An 8845-nucleotide genomic window follows, 5' to 3' on the forward strand; every position below is an offset into this window, starting at 1 on the left:
TCCATCACTTTTCTGTCAGGAGGTGGGGAAACATGTTTTATCATGGGTTCTCTGGAATCATGGCTGGTCATTTTGTTTGTTCATCAGATTTCCTTGGTCTTCGAGGTTGTTTATCTTTTCAATGCTATTGTTATGGTATACATTGTTCTCCTGATTCTGCTCTCTTCACTCTCTATCAGTCCATACAAGTCTTCCCAGGTTTCTCTAAATCCATTACCTTCATCACTTCTTAGAGCACAATCACATTCCATGACATTTATTTGACATAATTTGTTCAGCCATGATAGGTCCCCCTTTAGCTTCCAGTCTCTTGCTTACCTTTTTCCCCCCTAATATGCTTAGATTTATTCATAGAATCATAGATTTAAAGCTAGAAGCAATCTTAGAAGTGACAGAATCCAATTCCTTCATTTTACAGATGAGGAAAAAGACTGAGTGAAGTTGTGACTGGTCCTGCATTGCACTGATAGTAAGTATCTAAGGCAGGATTTGAATTTAGGTCCTCCTGTGTCCAACCTCAGCACTTTGTTCACTGTACCATCAGGAATGACTCCAGCATGAAGCCCTTTCACCTTCTCTTTTCTATCATTCAAATATGAATCCCATTTTCCAGTCTATGCTAAGTTGCAGCTCCTACCAAATTCTGGCTTTTTTATTTTTTTCTTTTTGGAGGGCAGTTGGGGTTAAGTGACTTGTCCAAGGTCACATGGCTAGTTTTTGTGTTAAGTATCTGAGGCCGGATTTGAACTCAGGTCCTCCTGACTCCAGGGCTGGTGCTCTATTCACTGTACCACCTAGCCGCCCCTAATCCTTTATTCTTTAAAAAGCCTTTTATCCTTTTAATGGAGGCAGGGCCCAGTATTCTACTTCCATTTCTTCCATTAGTTAGACTTTGAGCAAGTAAGTTAATCTGTCTGTTCCCCAATATTCTCATCTAAAAAAAGAAAAGAAAAGTTTGTGAACACTTTATATATATTGTCTCATTTTATCCTCACAACAACCATGTGATGTAGGTACTATTATTATCCCCATTTGACAGAAGGTAAAACTGAGGCCAAGAGAGGCTATGTGAACCTGGGCAAGTTACTTACCCTCTGCTTGCTTCAGTCTCTTTAACTGTAAAATTGGGTTAATAACAGCGCCTGACATGCAGGTTCATTGTACCTGGCATATGATATGTACAATATAAATGCTATTCCCTCCCATTGTCATAAAATTAAGTAAGTGTCTGAGGGAGGATTTGAATTCAGGTCTTCCTCCAATTCTAACACTCTATCCTCTATACCACCTAACTGTCCAAACAGACCAGCTGATCTCTTAAGTCTCTTCCAGTTTTAACTTTGTGATTCCTTTACTGGGCTTGAACCCAACACATTTCAGGCCTTCACAGGCTTGATTTTCAATCCCAACTTCCTCACCAGCTTATCTTGAAAACTTGTCCTTCAACCCTGATGGGAAGCATTCACTTGGGATCCCAATTTAGAGTTTTACAATATCATAAAGACTTTTTTTGGAGGGCAACTGGGGCTAAGTGACTTGCCCAAGGTCACACAGCTGGTTTTTGTGTTATATCTGAGCTGAATTTGAACTCAGGTCCTCCTGACTCCAGGGCCAGTGCTCTATTCACTGCACCACGTAGCCACCCCTATCATAAAGACTTTTTATCCCAACAATAAGAGGTATGCTGTTTCAAAACAAGTTAGAAGATGACCAGGGTTGAGAGAATGCCTTTTCCACAACAGGAGTGACAGGAGATCTTGGCACATCTCAGAGCAAAACTGAACAAAGCTCTAGAGGAAAGAAAATGATTAAAGACAGAGAAGTCACAGTATCTTGCTTCCTGGGTGCCCTGAGCTGGGATCTAGATAAATCCAGAGCAATTAAAAAGAAATTAAATCTGTCAGTTTCTAGAGCAGGGAATCTCAGCATAGGATATGCCTATCCCTAGGGGTTAGAGAAAGCTTGTGGATGGATATGGGGGAACATTTGGTAAATAACTATATTACCCTATTGAAATCTTCCAAAAGTAGCAGAATTAGTGGGAAAAATATTTCTGTATTAAATAAAGCATTCTTTATGAAAATCACTTCCTATGTGCATATTCGTGGTAAATGGTAGAAATTCCTTTCCTTTTGAATGGGGTGGATACTAGATGACTTACTGAAAAAAATATATTGAGAGTGAAAAAGATCGGGAACATCTGCTCTGGAGGACAAATTCCTTTTGATTATTCACCATGATGGGGGGGGAGAGGGAGAGAGAGAGAGAAAGAGAATGAGAGAGAGAGAGAGAGAGAGAGAGAGAGAGAGAGAGAGAGAGAGAGAATTGAAATCCTTTTCTGGCTCAGAGGATTTCTCTAGCCTGTCTGTAAGTCACCAGACCTGAAAATGGACTTGGTAGTAGCAGGAATAGGCTGAGACCTCACTTGACCTAAACCTAGGCCTGGAGGCAGTCAGCAGGACCAGGGCAGAGACACGTATACTTAGGTTGGAGCAGCTTTCCCAGAATGAATGTTGGCCAATGGGAGGTAATAAAGGGGACTTGGATGAGGACAAACATATGAAAAATCTGTATACTTTAAGATAAATTTTAATTTTCTTTTCTTCTTTTAAAAATAAGTTTGTATTGATATCTTCTGTTTCTTACATCATCACACTTATCCCAAGTATCTCTCCCCCTTCCTCTCCCAGAGGACCATCCCATATAACAAATATTATTATTTTTAATTAACCATGAGTCCCACTTTAATAAAGTGTGACAAGTTGCTAACTTGATTACAGAGTCTTTAAAAATAGTCTTAGCAAGAAACATCCCAAAAAGGGGGGGGGGGGAAGCATTTACGGAACATGCCAGAGTCATCCAAAACAAACACAAATGAGTACTGTTCCTTGGAGCCACACCACACAATGTTGCAGGAGTCTTATGTTGTCCAGCTGACTTTGGGGATATCATAATGTTCAGTCAGAGCATCTCAATGTCTATTGAACCTCCATCCTCTGCTTGTGAGTTTTGGATGCTTTCTTCAAGATTCTTTCCATTTGCCTCTTCTGCTGCATCTTCTCGTAGGCGATCTGCGCTGGCCTCTGCTGGTCCAGCCCTCTCTGCTTCTCCTCCTCGTTCTTCTTGCTCGTCACGATCTGCTCCAGGACCTTGTCCTTGTCCTTGTCCTTCCTCTTCTTCCGCTTCGTCGCGCCCAGTTCTGACACCCCTTTAAATTTCAGGGCCTCCTCTGTACCTGCTCTTATTCCGCCATATTTTTTGGGGTGGGGGGGGAAGATCAGCACAACTATTTGATACAATAAAAAAAATAGTTCCTGTATAGTACCTGGACACCTACCTCCATGAAAGACTGGGTTGGGAGTCTCCTCTCATATCTCTTCTTTCAAGTCTTGTTTAATCTTTATAATTTTTTACATTCATTTTTGATTTTTTTGGTGTGTTCTTTGCATTTACATTGTTGTAGTTACTGGGAATATTGTTTTCTTGGCTCTGCTTATTTCAAACTTTCCATGCTTCTCTGTATCCATCACACATATTATTTCTTAAAATATAATATTCCGTTATATTTGTGTACTATAATTTATCCAATCAATTTCCAATTGATGTGCATCTACTTTGTAATTCTTTAATATCACAAAAGCGCTTCTATATATATATATTTCATATTTGGGAGCTTTCTTCTTATGAATGGCTTTCTTGGGGTATAAACCCAGTAATGGAGATGCTAGTTCAAGGAGTATGGACATTTAATTACTTTATTTGTATATTTCTAAATTGCTTTTTAAAATGATTTGTACCATTTCATAGCTCCTTCAACAGTGAATTAGTGTGACGATCATTCCACAATCCCTCCAACACTGACTATTGCCATTTTTTGGGTTATTTTTTCAATTTTCAGGCTATGAAGTGAATTTTCAGGGTTGTTTTGGTTTGTATGTCTTTTATTATTAATGATTTGGATCATTCTTTAAGATGATTGTAAATACTTTGAGATTCTTTTGAGAACTGCTTGTTCATATCCTTTGACCCTTTATCTACTAGAGAATGGCTATTAGTTGTATATCTTGAGTACCAAATCCTTATTAAAGAAACTTGTTACAAAGATTTTTTTTCCATTTGACCACTTCTCTTGTTATCCTAGGTACATTAATATTGTCTGTGCATTAGTTTTTCAGTTTTGTGTAACCAGTTATCTATTTTCTTTTGTAGTTGTCTCTCTTTATGGTTAAGGACACATCTCCCACCCATAACAGAGAGAAATATATGATCTGCTTCTTTTCTAATTATTTAATAGTATAATCTTTAGTATTAAGGTGGCATATCCATTTATGATATTTTGTTGAATATGTTAAAAAGTGTTGATCTAAGCCTAATTTCTACCATCATGCTTTTTAGTTTTCTAGCAATTTTTATTAAATAAAATGCTTTTCCCCCCTAGATAGTTTGTTTTCCAATTTATCACATAATGGATTATTCAATTGTCTTTTTCTGATTCTCCCTTGTTTAGTTTGTTTCACTGATTGACCTTTCTGTTGTTTTTTAAACAAATACCAGATGGTTTGAATGACTGCTTCTTTATAATATAGTTTGGGGTCTGGAAGTGCTATTTCCCCTTTCTTCCCTACATCTTTTCACCATTTTCCTGGATATTCTAAATCTTTTGTTTTTCCAAATGAATTTTGTTATTTTTTTCCAAGTTGGTAGAATATTTAAAGTATAAATTAATTTTGATGCTATTTCCATCTTTATTATATCAGCATGACCTAGCCATGAACATTGACTATGCCATCCATTATTTAAGTTGGTCTTCATTTCTTCGAGGAGTATGTTGTAATTGAATCTGAGAAAGTCTTTTGTGTGCTTTGGTAGGTTGATCCCCACTTATTGTATGCATTTTGTAGCTATTTAGAATAGAATTTTCCTTTCTATCATTACTTTTTATATTTTGTTATTATTATGTAGTGTTGATTTCTGATGATTTATTTTATAGCCTACAAGTTTGTGGAAGCTATTAAATTTCTCAATTGGTATACTTACTGATTCGCTAGGATTTTTCAAATAAACCACCCTATCATCAGCAAACATGAATAGCTTTATTTCCTCTTTACCAATCTTTATTCCTTTAATTTCTTTCTCTTGTCTTACTGCTGTTTTTTCAGCAGTATCAGGATGTTTGTTTTGCTTGTAACTATTCCACTCCCTGGGATTATCTTCTCTCTTAAATCTCTCCCCAATCTTCACTTGTTTCCCTCTTGAATCTGATGTATTTTTACACCAGATTATTTTTGTATGTTCAATTTTTCTTTGTCCATTTCAGATAAGAGTTAGAGTCATTTGATGGCCACTCCTTCTATTCCTTCATCTAAACTTGTATTTTCTTCTTTTCATGTACCACAAATATGAGAAATAACAAGTTCTACTCACCTTCTTCCTACTTCTATATTAATATATTCCTTTTTCTCTACCTTTTTTCCCCTAAAACCATCAGAACACAATCAGTCCACTCAAGGGTCATCTATTTTGTTTTTCTTATTTCACTCTTCAGTACCGTTTAAAGATGGTAGGGTCTTGAAAGGACACTGGTTACTTTTCTCCCCATTAAGTACCACAGTGTCATGTAATCCCTTCCATTTGCTAAAATAAGTTTACCTTTCTAGGTTTCTCTTGCATTTTAAAATTTTCTACTCAGTTCTTATATTTTCATCAGAAATGCTTGAAAATCCTCTTCCACTAAAAGTTCACTCTCACCCCCCAAAAGGATTAATTCAACTTTGTAGAGTAAGTTATTCTTGATTATAAGCCTTTATCTTTGGCATTCTGGTACATTGTATTCAAAGATCTCCTCTGGTTTATAATAGAAACTACCAGGTTTTGTATGATCTTGCCTGTTGTTTTTTGGTGTTTAAATGACTTCTTTCTTTACGTTTGCTATATTTTTCCTTAATGTAAGATCTTGTTCAAGACTTCATGTCATTCCCGAGACATTTTCTTTTGGGTTTCTTTTCAGGAGGTAATTGGTGGATTCTTTCTCTCTTCCCTTTTCCTCCAGTTTTAGTAGAGCTGAGCAGTTTTCTTTTATGATTTCTTGAAATATAACATTCAGGCTTTTTTTCCCTTTAAATTCTGATTTTCAGGTTTTGTCTAATAATTCTTACCATAGTCCCTCAAACAGCTGGTTTTTCAGGTCAGCTTTTTTATATATAACATATCATAGTTCTATCAGTTTGTTCTTCTATTGTTCAATCTTTTGATTTTGTTTTAATATTTCTTACTATCTTACATGGTCTTTATTTTCTATTTGGTGTTCTGTCTTTAGGGAGTCTCTCTTAATGGGGGAAAGTTCATCAATTTCTCTTCTAAATCTGTTTGCTCTCCTTCTAATTCTTTTCTCCAGAGCTTTTTTTTTCATCTTTTACTCTCTTTGCCTCATTTCTTCTAAATATTCATTCAGAATATTCATTCATTTACTGACATCATTTGGTCCTACAGTATTAGAGGTATAAGTCACCCTTTCACATGAGCACCTCAGATACATGTGTTTCCTACATGTAAACACCCATATAGGATGCCAATTTATGTCCAATCCACCAACTGATGGTGGCATGCCAAATGTTACATGTGGACTCTGATCATAGCAGTTGCTCAGTGAATGTCTCTTACTATAATGAATGAATCATCAAATTTACTGAAAGGAACTTTAGAGAGCATTTTGTCCAACTTTCTCAATTTTCTGATGTCAAAACTGATGCCCCAGATTGTGATTTTACTCAATCATTCTTAAAGAAGGAATGCAGCCACTGGTATTGCATTACACATCTGTTCCTACAGGAAGCTCTCATCCCAGTTTTCAATCAATCAGTCAAGAGTATTTATTGAGCACCTGGCTGGCTGTAACTTGAAGCCCAGGGGAGGGGGGGGGGAGAGAGGGGGAGAGAGAGAGAGAGAGAGAGAGAGAGAGAGAGAGAGAGAGAGAGAGAGAGAGAGAGAGAGAGAGAGAGAGAGAGAGAGAGTGTGTGTGTGTGTGTGTGTGTGTGTAAAACCATTGCAAGTTCTTCTCCCTCCCCTCAAGGGAACTATAGCACTACGCCCACTGATAATTCCTTCTATGAAGGCCCTTGAGAGAGAGGGGAATGCTCTGGACCCTGGCAAGGGTGTTGCCCAGTCACTCTGGGGTCAATCACAAATCTGGAAGGAATTCTCTGCTGCTCCAAGTGAGCCAGATAACAAAACCAGATAGCCTATAATAACTAAGTCACAAGGCCCTGGCTCTGAGAACCCTTGGCTCCTGAGAGGAAAAGGTAAAAAATTCAAGTCCCCCTTTGCAAAAGTCCTTAGGAGTTTTTGTGTGTGTGTTACCAAAGAAAACTGTTTACTCTGAGCAAATATGGCCCCAAATCTGTGGCAGGAAAAGCTGACTCTACCAGTCTGTGCACACTGGAGTGGAGACTATTACTGGTACCCTGGAGGGTAGCATGTAAGTAGAGAGTGTCTACACCCAAGAGACTCTGAAATTCAATTTCCTCTCCAGAGAATTGTTTAATAGCCTTAGCACCAGCTGGAGATTATATCCTCAATGGTTAGGGGGCTGGCAGTAGGCATTGAAGAGTTTTTAAAGAGCAGGTGGAAAAATCCTCCCCTGACACCTTCCTCCTCTTCATACAGAGTGAAGCTTTAGGGTAGATCTCTTTATGTACTTTCATCCTGATAAGTAGTCACTATCCAAACCCTACAAAGTCCTCCAAGAAATACATGGAGAGGTTATAAATGTCTATGAATACTTCCAAAGCAAATATGAAAATGGAGGGATGATTCTATCTCAAAACCTACCCCTATGGGATCTCTGGTTACTCCTTTCAACATCCCAAGAAGACTTTGGAGCACTGTTTCGTAAAATCAAACTTTTCATAAAATCAGGGAGCTGAGTTTACCTGGGGCTAATAATCTTTAATCCTAGCCCAGAGTTCACTCATGCATGGGAGAATTCCTTCAAAGCTCAAGTCTTTGCTCCCTCATATGTCTCACAATTCTTGACACATTCTGGTCTTTTGACTATGATAGATTTTATTTGCCCTCTTTCTAAAATGAGAATGGTAAAAAGTAAAATTTACTATTCTGTTCCCTCTATTACTCTAAGGCATATATCATGCACCTTAAAAAAAAAGTGGCATGAGATCAAAGGGCAGAGGGTCTGGTGCTTCAAGGACAAGATGTTAGAAGGGTGTCTAGAGAAAGAATAAACCATCAGAAACCTGTACTTCAGCAGAAAGGAGGCCAAACAGTGGAGAAAAGGGTAGGTATCTGTCTTTATGTAAAAGAAAACCAGAAATGCTGTCCAGACACTGTCAGGGGGGCTGACTCAATGGGGAATGATATGTTAACATTATAGACTTAAAATAACAATAGCTGGCACGTATACATGTGTGTGTTTAAGGTTTGCAAAGTGTTTTTATACGTACTATCTCATTTGTTCCTTACAAGAAACCTGGGTTATATTATTATCTCTGTTTTACAGATGAGGAAACAGAGGTTAAGAGAGGTTAAGTGATTTGCCTAGGGTCACACAGCTATTAAGTGTTTAAGGCAGGATTGGAACTTGGATCTTCCCGATTCAGGTCCCAATACTCTACTCACTGGTCACTTAACTGTCTCATATCTCTTCTATGCAGACAGTTCAGCATACTTCATATTAACCTATAGATACAGAACTAGAAGAGATTCCAGATGCCCTCATCTGGTATACAGGGCATTCCAAAATCTTAGTGCGTATTTTAAATTTCTAAAGCTTAACACATTTAAGCTACAGAGCTTTAAAAATGGCACGAAGACTTTTGGGACAGCCTGTATC

The 8845-nt window shown here is 37.7% G+C and overlaps 1 long non-coding RNA gene across 1 annotated transcript; it reads right to left on the bottom strand.

Moving 5' to 3' along the window:
• Positions 1-2713: 2713 nt before the first annotated feature.
• On the bottom strand, positions 2714-3217 carry LOC138153773 (uncharacterized). The gene is made up of 2 exons (XR_011166449.1): positions 2847-3217; positions 2714-2796 (listed from the first exon to the last, which is right to left on the bottom strand). It is a non-coding gene; the product is annotated as an uncharacterized lncRNA (long non-coding RNA).
• Between the last annotated feature and the right edge of the window lie 5628 nt (positions 3218-8845).

Source organism: Petaurus breviceps, unplaced genomic scaffold (genome assembly GCF_028583685.1).
Source record: "Petaurus breviceps papuanus isolate PSGF00001 unplaced genomic scaffold, PetGlider_PUasm1.0 151, whole genome shotgun sequence".
NCBI classification, from domain to species: Eukaryota; Metazoa; Chordata; class Mammalia; order Diprotodontia; family Petauridae; genus Petaurus; species Petaurus breviceps.